Below are 18,242 nucleotides of genomic sequence, written 5' to 3' on the forward strand. Positions count from 1 at the left end.
AAACAGTTCGTTTGTCCAATATCAAAATGTCCCAGATAAACAGTCCGTTTGTCCTTCAGAAGTGTCCCATAAAACTGTCCGTTTGTCCTTCAGAAGTGTCCCTTGAATTTTTCCTGAAACATTCCGTTTGTCTTTCAGAAGTGTCCCATAAAATTGACCGTTTGTCCTACAAAAATGGCCTCATGAAACATCCTTTTGTGCTTCAGAAGTGTCCATGAAACAGTCCGTTTGTCTTTCAGAAGTGTCCCATAAAATTGACCGTTTGTCCCTACAAAAATGGCCTCATGAAACGTCGTTTGTCCCTGTTTTTGCTTCAGACGTGTCCCATAAAACTGTCCGTTTGTCCTTCAGACGTGTCCCATAAAACTGTCCGTTTGTCCTTCAGACGTGTCCCATAAAACTGTCCGTTTGTCCTTCAGGTGTGTCCCATAAAACTGTCCATTTGTCCTTCAGAAGTGTCCCATAAAACTGTCCGTTTGTCCTTCAGACGTGTCCCATAAAACTGTCCGTTTGTCCTTCAGACGTGTCCCATGAAACTGTCCGTTTGTCCTTCAGAGTGTCCCATAAAACTGTCCGTTTTGTCATTCAGACGTGTCCCATAAAAACTGTCCGTTTGTCATTCAGGAGTATCCCATTAAACAGCCCGTTTGGCCTTCAGACGTGTCCCATGAAACTGTCTTCGACGTGTCCTTCAGTCCGTTTGTCCATGTATCCAAAACTGTCCGTTTGTCCTTCAGACGTGGTCCCATAAAACAGTCCGTTTTGTCCTTCATACGTGTCCCATAAACAGTCCGTTTGTCCTTCAGAATGTGTCCCATGAAACAGTCCGTTTGTACGTGTCCCATTAAACAGCCCGTTTTGTCCTTCAGAAGTGTCCCATGAAACCGTCCGTTTGTCCCTTCAGACGTGTCCCATTAAACAGCCCATTTGTCCTTAAATAGTGTCCCATGAAACCGTCCGTTTGTCCTTCAGAAGTGTCCCATGAAACATTCCGTTTGTCCTTAAATAGTGTCCCATGAAACCGTCCGTTTGTCCTTCAGAAGTGTCTAATGAAACAGTCCGTTTTGTCCTTCAGAAGTGTCCCATGAAACAGTCCGTTTGTCCTTAAATAGTGTCCCATGAAACCGTCCGTTTTTCCTTCAGAAGTGTCCCATGAAACTGCCCGTTTGTCCTTCAAAAGTGTCCCATGAAACAGTCCGTTTGTCCTTAAATAGTGTCACATGAAACGGTCCGTTTGTCCTTCAGAAGTGTCCAATGAAACAGTCCGTTTGTCCTTCAGAAGTGTCCAATGAAACAGTCCGTTTGTCCTTCAGAAGTGTCCAATGAAACAGTCCGTTTGTCCTTCACAGTAGTCCGTTTGTCCTTCAGAAGTGTCCAATGAAACAGTCCGTTTGTCCTTCAGAAGTGTCCCATGAAACGAAACTGTCCGTTTGTCCTCCAGAAGTGTCCAATGAAACTGCACATTTGACCTTCAAAAATGTCCCATAAAACTGTCCGTTTGTCCTACAAAAATGGCCTCATGAAACATCAGTTTGTGCTTCAGAAGTGTTCCGTGAAACAGTCCGTTTGTCTTTCAGAAGTGTCCAATAAAATTGACCGTTTGTCCTACAAAAATGGCCTCATGAAACAGTCCCTTTTTTGCTTCAGACGTGTCCCATAAAACTGTCCGTTTGTCCTTCAGACGTGTCCCATAAAACAGCCCGTTTGTCCTTCAGGTGTATCCCATAAAACTGTCCGTTTGTCCTTCAGAAGTGTCCCATAAAACTATCCGTTTGTCCTTCAGAAGTGTCCCATAAAACTGTCCGTTTGTCCTTCAGGTGTATCCCATAAAACTGTCCGTTTGTCCTTCAGAAGTGTCCCATAAAACTGTCCGTTTGTCCTTCAGACGTGTCCCTAAAACTGTCCGTTTGTCCTTCAGACGTGTCCCATAAAACTGTCCGTTTGTCCTTCAGGTGTATCCCATAAAACTGTCCGTTTGTCCTTCAGAAGTGTCCCATAAAACTGTCCGTTTGTCCTTCAGACGTGTCCCATAAAACTGTCCGTTTGTCCTTCAGACGTGTCTCATAAAACTGTCCGTTTGTCCTTCAGAAGTGTCCCATAAAACTGTCCGTTTGTCCTTCAGACGTGTCCCATTAAACAGTCCGTTTGGCCTTCAGACGTGTCCCATAAAACTGTCCGTTTGTCCTTCAGACGTGTCCCATAAAACTGTCCGTTTGTCCTTCAGGAGTATCCCATTAAACAGCCCGTTTGGCCTTCAGACGTGTCTCATGAAACTGTCCGTTTGTCCTTCAGACGTGTCCCATAAAACTGTCCGTTTGTCCTTCAGACGTGTCCCCATAAAACAGTCCGTTTGTCCTTCAGGTGTGTCCCATAAACAGTCCCGTTTGTCCTTCAGAAGTGTCCCATGAAACAGTCCGTTTGTCCTTCAGAGTGTCCCATAAACGCCTTTGTCCTTAAGGTCCCATAAACGTCCGTTTGTCCTTCAGACGTGTCCCATGAAACGTCCGTTTGTCCTTCATAGTGTCCCATGAAACGTCGTTTGTCCTTCAGAAGTGTCCATAAACAGTCCGTTTGTCCTTCAGAAGTGTCCCATGAAACAGTCCGTTTGTCCTTCAGAAGTGTCCCATGAAACAGTCCGTTTTGTCCTTCAGACGTGTCCCATTAAACAGCCCATTTGTCCTTAAATAGTGTCCCATGAAACCGTCCGTTTGTCCTTCAGAAGTGTCCCATGAAACAGTCCGTTTGTCCTTAAATAGTGTCCCATGAAACCGTCCTTTTGTCCTTCAGAAGTGTCCCATGAAACTGTCCGTTTGTCCTTCAGAAGTGTCCCATGAAACAGTCCGTTTGTCCTTAAATAGTGTCCCATGAAACCGTCCGTTTGTCCTTCAGAAGTGTCCAGAAATGAAACAGTCCGTTTGTCCTTCAGAAGTGTCCCATGAAACAGTCCGTTTGTCCTTCAGAAGTGTCCAATGAAACAGTCCGTTTGTCCTTCAGAAGTGTCCAATGAAACAGTCCGTTTGTCCTTCAGAAGTGTCCCATGAAACAGTCCGTTTGTCCTTCAGAAGTGTCCAATGAAACAGTCCGTTTGTCCTTCAGAAGTGTCCAATGAAACAGTCCGTTTGTCCTTCAGAAGTGTCCAATGAAACAGTCCGTTTGTCCTTCAGAAGTGTCCAATGAAACAGTCCGTTTGTCCTTCAGAAGTGTCCAATGAAACAGTCCGTTTGTCCTTCAGAAGTGTCCTGAAACAGTCCGTTTGTCCTTCAGAAGTGTCCAATGAAACAGTCCGTTTGTCCTTCAGAAGTGTCCAATGAAACAGTCCGTTTGTCCTTCAGAAGTGTCCAATGAAACAGTCCGTTTGTCCTTCAGAAGTGTCCAATGAAACAGTCCGTTTGTCCTTCAGAAGTGTCCCATGAAACTGCCCGTTTGTCCTTCAGAAGTGTCCCAGGAAACAGTCCGGTTGTCCTTCAGAAGTGTCCATGAAACTGTCCGTTTGTCCTTCAGAAGTGCCCAGAAACAGTCCGTTTTGTCCTTCAGAAGTCCATGAAACAGTCCGTTTGTCCTTCATGAAACTGTCACGTTTGTCCTTCAGAATGTCCCATAGAAACAGTCCGTTTGTCCTTCAGAAGTGTCCCATGAAACTGTCCGTTTGTCCTTCAGAAGTGTCCCATGAAACTGTCCGTTTGTCCTTCAGAAGTGTCCCATGAAACAGTCCGTTTGTCCTTCAGAAGTGTCCCATGAAACTGTCCGTTTGTCCTTCAGAAGTGTCCCATGAAACTGTCCGTTTGTCCTCAGAAGTGTCCTCAACCATGAAACTGTCCGTTTGTCCTTCAGAAGTATCCCATGAAAACTGCCCGTTTGTCCTTCAGAAGTGTCCATGAAACAGTCCGGTTGTCCGTCAGAAGTGTCCCATGAAACAGTTCGTTTGTCATTCAGAAGTGTCCAATGAAACAGTCCGTTTGTCATTCATTAGTGTCCAATGATACTGCACATTTGTTCTTCAAAAGTGTCCAATGAAACAGTCCGTTTGTCCTTCAGAAGTGTCCCAGGAAACAGTCCGTCGTTTTTCCTTCAGAAGTGTCCCTTAAAACTGACCGTTTATCCTACAAAAATGGCCTCATGAAACAGTCCATTTTTTGCTTCAGATGTATCCCATAAAACTGTCCGTTTGTCCTTCAGAAGTATCTCATTAAACAGCCCGTTTGTCCTTCAGGAGTATCCCATTAAACTGTCCGTTTGGCCTTCACACGTGTCCCACAAAACTGTCCGCTTGTCCTTCAGGAATATCCCATAAAACTGTCTGTTTGTCCTTCAGGAGTATCCCATTAAACAGCCCGTTTGTCCTTCAGACGTGTCCCATGAAACTGTCCGTTTGTCCTTCAGAAGTGTCTCAGGAAACAGTTCGTTTTTCCTTCAGAAGTGCCCCCATGAAACTGCATATTTGTCCTTCAGAAGTGTTCCACGAAACTGCACATTTGTCCTTCAAAAGTGTCCCATAAAACTGCCTGTTTGTCTTGAACAGCATTTGCAGTATTTCGTGGTTTCTGCGTTAAATACCGAATCCGGCAAACCGTTCCAGACATTACCAACCACCTTCATCATCCCTGTTTTGGGTAGATATTGGTTTCTTTGATATAGTTTTTAATTGTTTTATCTTTACTATCACTGATTTATATTTTCACTAAATTTATGTTGTATTTTTTAGATAAATTTAAATGATGTTACATACATACAGAGTGTAGATGCAATGTGTTGGAATGAATATAGATTAGTGTGTAATGATTCGTACATATGTATTACGTCCATACCCTTTTTCCTCTTGAAACAGTTTATGATACACGTAAATCAAGGTTTGTGTTATTTGTCCATACATCATATATAAGTACAAGAAAATATTATCATAAAAAGCCAAATTATCATGACCTGTTGAATCCACAGTTCCCAGGCTTATCGGTGGTGATATTAAATAACAGATGTTTAAGTAGTAGTGAAGTCAATAGTAAGTACGGAAGCCATTTGGTGGCAAATTAGATATATATAACGAAAAAGGTATTGCAAATAAACGCAATACATTGTATATTCGCAACAAGTAAATGCGTTTGTTCGCAATATCTTTTTTTAAATGTTCATACTTTATTTGGCACAATGGGCTTCCGTAGTATCACAAAGGTTTACATGTATAATAGAAGGAAATCAGAGTTACCGGGATTGCCTTCACAGAGAAATAATATAAAGTGAAAAAGATCCCAAATCTACTTTGTAAGTGATTACTTATTTCCATCTTACTTAAATTCCAAGCTAATTTATAAATGTTATAAACATAATAAACGTGTATTTTGTAAACATAATAAACGTGTATTTTGTACAGAGATGCAAAGATATATGTATAAAAATATCAATATTTAAAAATATCGATTTTAGTTGCAATATATAATGAAGTTCAATTATGGTGTATGAGTCTCATACCCGGAAACGATTTCTTGACGGTAAGTTAAACTAGCTCAACTCTGGTGGTATTCTTTCTTCTTTCAAACACATGTACGCCATGTACCAAGGTATATATACATTCGTATACTCACAGCTCCCCTAAACCTTGATTAACCTTCTCGTAACTTGCCCTGATGCAAACACATCGTGTGACAGTGTAATACTACACTTCCATCTACATTTGTCTGTTTCCTTCGTTGGTGGGTGGATCGCGATCGGAGGTCCCTCATATGATATCTAATATGATATGGCTTGGTGACTTCTTATAGGGTACACCTATTGAACACTGCTTCCTTAGGAGTCCCATTTTTGTTGTCACTAGTCCACGGTGATCTGAGGAGTGAGATTGAAATATAGGAGTGAGTGAGTGATCTGGAGAGAGGGGAGTAATGGTGTGGAATGAACCAGGGAGAGCGGGTGTCTGATGAGTGAAAAAACACAAAATACAAATGATTATGCTCGAATTAAATTATATTTTGAATACACCTACATTTATGTATATGTACAATACAAAAAGTGTCCAGATACGGGAATCTTGATTTTCATTACATTGTAAAATATACCAAAATTAAGCTGAGTCGTAGAAATTTGATCCGGATTCCTGGATTGTTTTAACTGTTCCGGTAAACGTTGCTTTGGAGGGGATTCGGTGAGAAATGACATTGCAAACAATCTGTCGAATTAAAGGCCCACTATACTTTTCCGAAACAAAAATTAAAAAGTTTCTTAAAAACAATAATAACATAAGAAAATATATATCAATGGTTCTAAGATGGGGTTATAACACCAAACAAATGCAAGATTCCCTACGTAATCTGTTTTAACAGTGGCGAATCGTTTCGCTGGTTTGCCGTCTGGTGCGCATGCAGTGATAGTCAATTAACGCGCGGTATACATGTGTATGCTAAAACAGTAAGCTAATATTTTTTGCGATTCTACACAATTATCAATATCATTTTACCTTCCATTTTAAAAATTGAAAACCGTTTCGGAAAGGTAGAGTGTAGTAGGCCTCAAAAAGCTGAATAATCAAAGTTGATTTTTCCGTGTGAATGTGCTATATCTGTCATGCATTAGTGAAAGCATAAAGCTTCAGCCGATATTGCACATACATGTACATGCAGTAATATATACTGTATCAGTTTCTCTTATTTTTGAATGCTTTTGTCGGGTGTTAAAAAAAGAAAGAAAAAGAAACCCGATTAAGCTGGGCATGTCTGATGGCTTATTTTAAACACTAATTACAACAAAGGAGTTATATATATATATATATATAGGCACTGTCAAATTCTTGTTTTAGATGTCTTATCCATGGTTCATACAGATCAACTGACATATTTTTCAAGTACTCCTGTATATCTATATTTTACATTCCGATTTTAAAAATGAAAAGCCGTTTCGGAGAGGTAGTGGGCAATATCCATATGATGTAGTCCTGAACTACAGTAATCATCAGGTGCGACTGAATTTTGATACACGGGAGCAGGAGTGCGCTCCCTTTAGCAATAATTTTTCAGCCAATCAAATTGCGAGTATTTTGACAGCTCGAGGCTGTCATCTTCCGAATATTTCGGTAGAAATCGGAGTGAAGACGACACTCAAGTCTGTTGACATCGACAGTTTAGCGAAAATAAGAGGTAAATGTATATTTAATGACTATAGAAAGATAAATACATATAGCACTAATCTCTAAATACCCAAATACACTTAAATAACATTAATATACTGCATAGGCAATGTGTCGAATATGTCCAGCGGCACGATGTCAATGTAAACAAATGCATTACGAACAAGCATGCTCTCATTGATGACAATATTAGAGTTCTCATATTCTCTGCTCATATTTGTTTTTTACAAGCTAAATTTACACAAAAACCACATTTACTTATAGGTGTTCATTTTTATAGCGTTATATGCTAAAATAGTGATATATAAGTGTCTGTTTTGTACTTTTTGTTTGAAAATTCTTCTTTGAACATGTTCAGGCACCTTGACCCGATCTGGGTCAACTGCCTACAATGGACAAAAGTACATGGGTAGATCTGTACAATAACCTGCTTGTAGTGTAGCTACTGTCTGGTAATGGGAAGTGGGCCTAACATACTTTTAATTGATGACAAAGAAGGTTGTGTTAATTGCTATTGATATCAATATTTATATGAAGTTGATACCAAATTAAGTCGAAGAAGTTTTTATTCAATGTAAGTACATATATTTACTGTACTGAGACCCAACCAGTAGTCGTGACGGAACAGTAGTCATGATTATGTGCATGTTCTACTGTGCGTCCAGATTTCCAAATGTCTGGAGGTGTTTACGAATGCTTTATGATGACGTTGTTTTGTTTATGTGGAAATAATGTGTTTGGTGAGATATAAACAATATTTCTTTTTTCCTAAATCACAACTACTGTTCCTTCATGACTACTGGTTGGGACCCAGTATAGAAGTTAACACAAGCTACATGTACAACCATAAGTTACTAGAACATGTACAGTCTACACTGATGTTTTGTTTTATGTGCTGTAAGTCAATGAACATTTTGACATGTTGTTTTCTTCAGTAATCAATTGAAGACTATAAAACTTGATAAATCATATGTAAAGTTTTGTACTGTACAAAATATGTAACCCTTGTGAAATAAAGTTATATTATTATTATTAAGTGAACTGTAAAAATCAATCAAAGGCACAGACAATGATATGCTTTATAAGACATTTATTATCATAATTGTATCACAAAATGTGTAAATAAAGCAAGGCAATATTATCACATTTAAAGATATATATATTTCAACAGCACAACTTAACTTTGCATTCAAGTATTTCAAAGATATCAATGGATCAGATTTTGTGTAAATTATATAATGATCTGTGTATTTTGAAGTTCAATTCGATCCCAAGCACTTCAGATAATATTACACTATAGCTAACATTGTTGAGATACATATGTATATGATTAAGAAACATAAAGTTAATGTCATATATATATTTTTTGGTAAGTACATCAATATCATTTGTACCATTGGCATTTTACTGGATATACATCATAATCACTTGTAACATTGTGAAATGGCAATTTACTGTGACATACATCCATATCACTTGTACCATTGGTAATTTACTGCGGCATACGCCCATATCACTTTGTACTATTGGCAATTTACTGCGATATACTTCCATATCACTTGTACCATTGGCAATCCATATCACTTTACCATTGGCAATTTACTGTGACATACATCCATATCATTTGTGCCATTGGCAATTTACTGTGATATACATCCATATCACTTGTACCATTTGCAATTTACTGTGATTTACATCCATATCACTTGTACCATTGGCAATTTACTGTGATATACATCCATATCACTTGTACCATTGGCAATTTACTGTGATTTACATCCATATCATTTGTGCCATTGCAATTTACTGTGATTTACATCCATATCAATTGTACCATTGGCAATTTACTGTGATATACATCCATATCACTTGTACCATTGGCAATTTACTGTGATTTACATCCATATCACTTGTACCATTGGTAATTTACTGCGGCATACGTCCATATCACTTTGTACTATTGGCAATTTACTGCGATATACATCCATATCACTTGTACCATTGGCAATCCATATCACTTTACCATTGGCAATTTACTGTGACATACATCCATATCATTTGTGCCATTGGCAATTTACTGTGATATACATCCATATCACTTGTACCATTTGCAATTTACTGTGATTTACATCCATATCACTTGTACCATTGGCAATTTACTGTGATATACATCCATATCACTTGTACCATTGGCAATTTACTGTGATATACATCCATATCATTTGTGCCATTTGCAATTTACTGTGATTTACATCCATATCACTTGTACCATTGGCAATTTACTGTGATATACATCCATATCACTTGTACCATTGGCAATCCTCCATATCACTTGTACCATTGGCAATTTACTGTGATATACATCCATATCATTTGTGCCATTTGCAATTTACTGTGATTTACATCCATATCACTTGTACCATTGGCAATTTACTGTGATATACATCCATATCACTTGTACCATTGGCAATTTACTGTGATATACATCCATATCATTTGTGCCATTTGCAATTTACTGTATTTACATCCATATCACTTGTACCATTTACATCCAATATTTACTGTATATTGATTGCAATCGCGATTACATCAATCACTTTACCATTTGCAATTACTGTGACATACATCCATATCATTTGTGCCATTGGCAATTTACTGTGATATACATCCATATCACTTGTACCATTTGCAATTTACTGTGATATACATCCATATTACTGTGATTTACATCCATATCACTTGTACCATTTGCAATTTACTGTGACATACATCCATATCACTTGTACCATTTGCAATTTACTGTACGTGATATACATCTATTTACTGTGACATACATCCATATCACTTGTACCATTTGCAATTTACTGTACGTGATATACATCTATTACTGTGATATACATCCGTATCACTTGTACCATTGGCAATTTACTGTGATATACATCCATTACTGTGATATACATCCGTATCACTTGTACCATTGGCAATTTACTGTGACTGAATTAGCAGCTATTGTTACATTTAATCAGGTCAATGGACAATAGCACTATTATTACAGTCAAACTGGCCATACATCATGGTATATGTTACCGTGTCATTTTCCAGATTCTGGTAAACACAGTTATTTCTCTGTAATCGTCTATTTTGACTTCTGACTTTGGTCTTCATGTTGATTTATGCTATCCCAGTGTTTACTTTGGGAAATCAGTAAACATCAAAACATTTTGAAGATCAGTGTAAGAAACAAACCCAAATAAACAGAAAGGTCACTTAAGAGTTGAGTGGAATACATATATACATGTATAGATTCTCTGGGACCCAATGTGTAAACCAAATGGTCATATAATCATCACTTGATATAACCATGCACCAATCTTTTTGGTAGGATTTACAAATTTAGACTTCTGCTTTCTGGAACAGCAATCATTACATATAAACTAAAAGTTATACATATTTCTCCATATAGACCATTAAATCTATAGGTATATCAGGGCCAATTTTTATCGCCAAGAAATCGAACCTGACACTACCTTTAACACTGGGATATAAATGAGCCACAATGGCCTCCTGTTTCCAGGGTGGTGGGAATGATTTGTCTAACAATGTACTACACATTTACATGCACATTTGGATATTCACTGTTTCTGTTGTAAGAACTTAATCTGGATTTTACTACTTAGGATTGAAGCTATGAATAGATGATATCAGGATTGATAACCGCTGCAAATTTACTGCTTGATTATACACCAGGTCAATATATCATATTTGATATTCTTGAAAAGGTGAGTTCTGTAAAGTAATTGTGCAATGTAAATTGAAATCTCAAACATTCACTATAACTTCACACGTTTTTACGTGAGAAGGAATGCTAACTAATATTAGTGAATTGAAATTATATAAAAAAACCCAATAATTTACAAATGTTCAGCTGACTAAATATTGTGTCATGGAAGTGCAGTTGATTTGACAATGTCTATGATTTCTACATGTATGTATAGTTACAGACTTTAAGTTGTGATTAGTTGTTTACTTGTGTATCCATATGAAGACATTTACAGATAAGTTTTCTGTATTTCTACAATGTATGTAATTATTACATACACACAACATTAATTGTAAGGGCTCAGAGTAATATGGGTTAGGATCTGCCATATATATATGTTGTCAGAACCTAGCTTGATTTGCACTCTTCTCTACTTCTAGAATAGAATTCTTGATCACATGTTTTGTAGCTTCTCTGCTTCTGGAAGCTCTTCCATCTCTATAAGCTAGAAGCTTGATCTTGGAGACTTCTCTTAGAAAAGCTTGTCACAATAAGTTTTCAGTATCCATGGATTGATGCCAAGTCATATAGCTCAGTTTGAAGATAACACACATGGTGATAATCTCTAAGATAGTGGTATTTTAAAAATGAAACTGGAAGCGATGGTGATTGGCTGCTGTTTACTCAACTAGTTGTCGAGTCGACGCCCATTAGTCATAATTATATAAGTATTTCATTGTGCAGTTTAAGTTGTTTAATTTCAAAAATGGGATGTAACATGGGGGCAGTGGGGTACATAAGATCGCAATGAATAGGTATGAGTATGTTTTCCCGGCATTGCATGGACAAAGTATTAGAAATATTCTGCTTTAGTAGCTTAGGCCATATCTGTCTTACAATTTAACATTTTTAGGAGGTACCGCAAGTTGTCTATATTTTAGGAAAAAATATATTTCTATTTTAGTTCAACTACAGTTATTTAAATATTCTGGATTGCATATGCAGAAAATGAGAGTGTTTTTTAGGCCATTATCATCAGATGGTAGGTTATTCAAATCACCTTTCGTCTGTGGTCTGGCCATTGGTGAGATTACAGTAGGATATTGCTTAATCTTAAAAAAGGCTGGCATTCATTATATATCAGAATTTTTATGACTATTTACCAGTTAACAATGTGTGTGGTTTATCATCTGTTTTTAGTGTAACTTGTAGACTCCTTTAGAATTGATATCACTCTTGTTAGTAAATTGAATTATAAGTATTGATTTGAATAGATTTTTTATGTTATGGAGATATAACACAAAAATCTAGATGTACTCTCATCAGTTAAATTGGCACATATTGCAAAATGCCTTACAGAGCCTGGTGTGATAGCCTCGGGTTACTGGCGTTATACTGTTTACCTTGTAGGAAATGTAGACATTCCTCACAAGATGCATTCCAATTAATGACTTTGTTGTTGCCATGGCAACTATATAGCTATTGATTGGGAAGGTTTTTGGCCATTAATTTTGGAATCAATTTCCTTGTCTAAACATGGAGTATGCCCAGCAGGTTGGCCTGACAATCACTCATGTTATCATTTCTACAGGTGTTTGCAATCCATAGATATTGTTCTCAGCAAATATGTTGTCGATAATTTAAGGTTCATTTTATGGTGCATAAACTTAAGGTATAGTGATTGGATTAAAATGTCATCCATTGAAAAAAACCATCATTACCAGACCTTGTCTGATGTTCAGCATAAGAGTTACATGTAGATATTCTAGAGTCTGTTGACCTTAGGAGGTAGACGTTCAAACTGACTCGATCCCTAGCAGGCCATGACGGGTATCATAATTAACTCCCATAACAACGTTGATTAATTGATTTAATACATACTCATTATTAGAATGATAGTTTTATTTAGTACATTTTTCAATGTTAAATATAAGATTTTATGGCATTCTGTAAGGAATTTTGCCATTCTGACACTTGCTCACAGAATAGCATTTTCTGATAACCTGCATACAATGCCCATATACATGCAAGCAAAACAAGTTAACATTATTGGGCCTACCGGTACATGTATGTAAAAGATCTTTTCTCTAAAATATCTATTGACACATTGTTTCACATCAAGTGTATATTGTTGAAACATTCTATTGTGATTTGAAGCTAGTTGCTATGTTAATTATTTGATGAAAGAAAATATTCATGATTTAAATAGACTAGGACTAGAAGTGTGTAAAACATTTTTTTTCTATATATATTTACAACATAGGTTTCTATTGGACATCAATGTTATGCTATAAAATGTATGGGATAGAAAACCTTAATTGCTACTTTTCAATTATTATTAAAGACTTTATTTACAAAGGTTCCATTGTGTTGAAATTCTCGATAATAATGTCTCTATATATAAAGGTGGTCAAAAAGGCTGATTTTATTGTATGGAAATGACAAACTATGTCCACAACTTATGGTAGAAAAGTTTAAAGCATTTTTAGCTAATTAATGCCTAGTGCTCATTAATAATTTCAAAAGAACTGATGAAGCAGATCTTGCCACTGTAGGTATGTTTATACCTATTGATACACCTGTACCATGAGGATAAACTATTAATTAAGATAGGTTGATTATTGATTATTATCGTAAGGCCAACACATGTATGGCTATGATCTGATAGGCCTGTCTCGGGTATATACATCATTAATGAGTTTTATAATGGAGACGAATCACTATCCTTGCTTTGTGTGTACCAATATATGAGAAAACTTTGTGATTTTACAAAATTTATAGATCTAGATCAGTATAAGTGTGTTTAATGCTACATGTACATGTGACTCTGGAAACTCCAGAGTAAACCTTATCTATCTTATAATGGCAAATGTTTATTGGTCATAAACAAACTACTGTAATTATCAGAGGTACTGCAAAATAAAGCATATTGTGAATATCTCATTTGATCAATTTTACATATACCGGTAGATATAAATTAAACCTAATTACTTATTTAGAATTCTTTTAATGTTTTTTGCATTACATTTATATATTATGATTTTGGAAGTAAAATTCTATCATTGCATAATCACATATTTGATTAAATACTAAAATATTGTTCTGCCAACTGCCAAATAAAATCTATGTACAAGAAAGTATAACGAAAAAGTGGTTTAAATACAATACAGATATGTCAACAAAAAACTTATAAAGATATGTACACATATGTTTACAAAATCTGTATTCAAAAGTTACATTGTCAATTTTATAAAAAGGAAAAAAAAAATTGATAACACACATTTTTAATGATAGAAGTCTTAAGAAAAATACTGAAAAAAAAAGATAAATAAAAATAGTGTAATGGATGGAATGATAGCTGATAGTTTGATAGACACGGATAGAAGTGAATGACACGGCAATGACTGATGAACTCTGACCTCCTGCAAAAGTATACAAACCACAGACCAACTCAAAGATAGATAGCCAGGTTATATGGGGAGGAGGATAATAAATTGGTACACTGTACTTATATTTTTATATTCAGTCAACTTTTAAAACTGCATCAATATCCAGCCATACCTTGTCAGTAAGACATTGTATTTTAACAACAACTACCTAAGCTGGTATACAGATTGTGTCCATGTCCTAAAGCATAAATACTGCACAGTGATGTGTGTGGTGAGAGCTATGGCGTTATAAAATATTCATATACAGGGTCAGATACAGCAGGAGGGTGTGACACTCTGGGAGGGATCACTCAGCTTTATCAGGCAGTATTGATTGGGGAGCAGGATATATATATGTGTTTTCACTGAGTCTGATATTGGTGCATATGGCTCGCTGCTGTAGCTGCATTAAGTGATGAGCATGTTGTGTCCTATATGTTGTGTTTATGGTGATGGAAGGCATGTGGATTTAGTGGATTAATTTGTGGTGTTCAGTTAAAGGGAAGTAACTCCTCCTTACCAGGTGAGATTTTATAGGAAGTTCTATCATTTGAATTGCCTTTAACAAACATCATTATTTTCCCAAGCGAAACTGATATTTATTTAAAGGAATTTTAAATGATGATTTAGTAGCACATGATTTGAGTTGAATTAGATACTAATTTAGGGGAGATTTATCATAGATTTAGTTAAAATATTCTCCCGAGCTACAGAGACATGGGAGATTTATATCATATCACTGTATTATAGTCTCTATGTTTTCTTTGCTTATAATGTCAATGTGCCATCATATTTTACTTAATCATACAAAATCATCTTAAGCTTATCTAACAAACTTGAGCAAATACAGAAAGGTGTATATATAACCCATAACAGCTTGAAATTCAAGATGTAAAGCAAAAAAGCCTGCTTAGTAATTATAATAACAAAGCAGCTACATACATATGTACCTGACATCATAAACAGTGACAATATCACGACAACGAGACCTGATTTTGCTCTAATGTGAATTTTTTTGGTTGATGAATCAAAAAATTAGGCTGGATTACAGAAACGAAAAATGTATCAGCTACTATTATCAATCTTTAGAATTAAGTTATATGCACCGAAAAATACTAAAACATCTGAAGAGTCAACCAACGATAATATACATAACATTAACATAAACTTATAATAATTAAAAACTTGCATCATATGGGGCCACTGTGCATGGTTGTCCATGTTTTGTATCTTTTTTATCAACGTTTTACAAAAGAATTAGACAAGGGAGATGACTGAAGACTAATAAGAACAAGGGAAGTAACTCTAAGCGACTATTTAATATATTGAATATCAGTTATGCATAAAAAAGTCATGACTTATTCTTGATACATTCTTTATGAACAATCATGAATGTTTCATGGTTTAGAGCCATTTCATGAATATCAGGTCTTATTCTTGAAAGGTCATGAATTATTCATGAAGAGTCATAATGTCATGTCTGAATACCATCTGGAAGGGAGTTTGGAAGTTGGGGCCACATGCATAGTTACCTTGTTGTTATGTGGCATTTACCTCAATAACTTGAGTAATAACTTTGTATTTTCTTCACCGAACCAATCAACTTTTTCTTTGAAATAAGATGAATGCTCGGAAAAGAAGTTTACGACCTTTATTGGATACCAAATGTCATTGCATGATTTTAAGTTGTCCTTACTGTTGTGCCTTTTTTAGGTCATCTGACCCGAAGGGTCAGGATGACCTATAGTCATCATGCTTCGTCCGTCGTCGTGCGCCGTCCGCCGTCCGCCGTGCGCCGTCCGCCGTCCGTAAACTTTTCACATTTCAATCTTCTTCTCAAGTTTGACCAGTGGGATTGAGCTGAAACTTACATGAAATGATCCTGACATGGTCCCGACAAAGTGTTGTTATTTTTCGGGTCGATCCGAAATCCAAGATGGCCGCCACAGCCGCCATCTTGAAAACACATTTTGAACTTCTTCTCAAGTTCTACCAGTGCGATTTGGCTGAAACTTGCATGAAATGATCCTGACATGGTCCCGACAAAGTGTTGTTATTTTTTGGGTCGATCCGAAATCCAAGATGGCCGCCACAGCCGCCATCTTGAAAACACATTTTGAACTTCTTCTCAAGTTCTACAAGTGCGATTTGGCTGAAACTTGCATAAAAATGATCCTGACATGGTCCCGACAAAGTGTTGTTATTTTTCGGGTCGATCCGAAATCCAAGATGGCCGCCACAGCCGCCATCTTGAAAACACATTTTGAACTTCTTCTCAAGTTCTACCGGTGCGATTTGGCTGAAACTTGCATGAAATGATCCTGACATGGTCCCGACAAAGTGTTGTTATTTTTCGGGTCGATCCGAAATCCAAGATGGCCGCCACAGCCGCCATCTTGAAAACACATTTTGAACTTCTTCTCAAGTTCTACCGGTGCGATTTGGCTGAAACTTGCATGAAATGATCCTGACATGGTCCCGACAAAGTGTTGTTATTTTTCGGGTCGATCCGAAATCCAAGATGGCCGCCACAGCCGCCATCTTGAAAACACATTTTGAACTTCTTCTCAAGTTCTACCGGTGCGATTTGGCTGATACTTGCATGAAATGATCCTGACATGGTCCCGACAAAGTGTTGTTATTTTTCAGGTTGATCCGAAATCCAAGATGGCCGCCACAGCCGCCATCTTGAACACACATTTTGAACTTCTTCTCAAGTTCTAGTAGTGCGATTTGGCTGAAACTTGCATGAAATGATCCTGACATGGTTCCGACAAAGTGTTGTTATTTTTCGGGTCGATCCGAAATCAAAGATGGCCGCCACAGCCGCCATCTTGAAAACACATTTTGAACTTCTTCTCAAGTTCTACCGGTGCGATTTGGCTGAGACTTGCATGAAATGATCCTGACATGGTCCCGACAAAGTGTTCTTATTTTTCGGGTCGATCCAAAATCCAAGATGGCCGCCACAGCCACCATCTTGAAAACACATTTTGAACTTCTTCTCAAGTTCTACAAGTGCGATTTGGCTGAAACTTGCATGAAATGATCCTGACATGGTCCCGACAAAGTGTTCTTATTTTTCGGGTTGATCCGAAATCCAAGATGGCCGCCACAGCTGCCATCTTGAAAACACATTTTGAACTTCTTCTCAAGTTCTACCGGTTCGATTTGGCTGAAACTTGCATGAAAGGAGCCTGACATGGTCCCAACAAAGTGTTGTTACATCTCTGGTTGATCCCCAATCGAAGATGGCAACCATGACACTATATCTAATTAATTTCCTATATGATTATTGCCAAGGTACTCAGATGACCGTTAAGGCCCATGGGCCTCTTGTGTTTTTTTATGTATAAGATGTTTTACTGTCATGAATGTCACTGAAATCCTCGATTGTCACCTTCTACCGTCAATTCTTTATGTACCTTGATGTTGATTCTACAACATGAACAAACCTGATCAGTCGGACCCATTTATGTACTATACAATAAGTCCGTTTAAAGGCTCATGTATTGGGAAATGGAATAGAACATATTTTAGGGACAATCAACTTTGACCCAGAAAGATGGCAAACATCTTTATACCGTGTCCAAAACTAATCAGGCATGAATTGCTGTTCAATATGTAAAGTTACACATAAAAAACTAAAATTTTACTTCACTGTGTAAGTTTTGCTTTAGCATAATTCCTTAAGTTGTAGGTGTTTTTTTGTCATGCTTGAATTCAGTTTCTGCTGATATTACCAGTACAGGATTATTTTTATAAAACATGCTGTTGTATCATGTATAAAGTGTTACTTTTTTCATTAATTCCCTCTTCTTATTTTAAAACTTGATCCCTTGTATATACTTTGTACACAACATGAACATTTCTATTTGAGCGATTAGTCAAATGTTATATGTATATATATATATATTTACGTGTGTTTATAAACTTTACACAA

General features: G+C 36.9%; 1 protein-coding gene across 1 annotated transcript in view; it reads left to right on the forward strand.

The window, feature by feature from the left end:
- Positions 1–7,015: 7,015 nt before the first annotated feature.
- The window catches only part of LOC138323381 (tubby-related protein 3-like), a 62,415-nt gene continuing 51,188 nt past the window's right edge, over positions 7,016–18,242 (forward strand). Inside the window, exon 1 of the mRNA XM_069267985.1 lies at positions 7,016–7,121. The gene's annotated coding sequence lies outside the window, so the exon portion shown is untranslated. The remainder of the gene's footprint in view (positions 7,122–18,242) is intronic.

The sequence above is a fragment of the Argopecten irradians genome, chromosome 1 (genome assembly GCF_041381155.1).
Source record: "Argopecten irradians isolate NY chromosome 1, Ai_NY, whole genome shotgun sequence".
Lineage (NCBI taxonomy): Eukaryota > Metazoa > Mollusca > Bivalvia > Pectinida > Pectinidae > Argopecten > Argopecten irradians.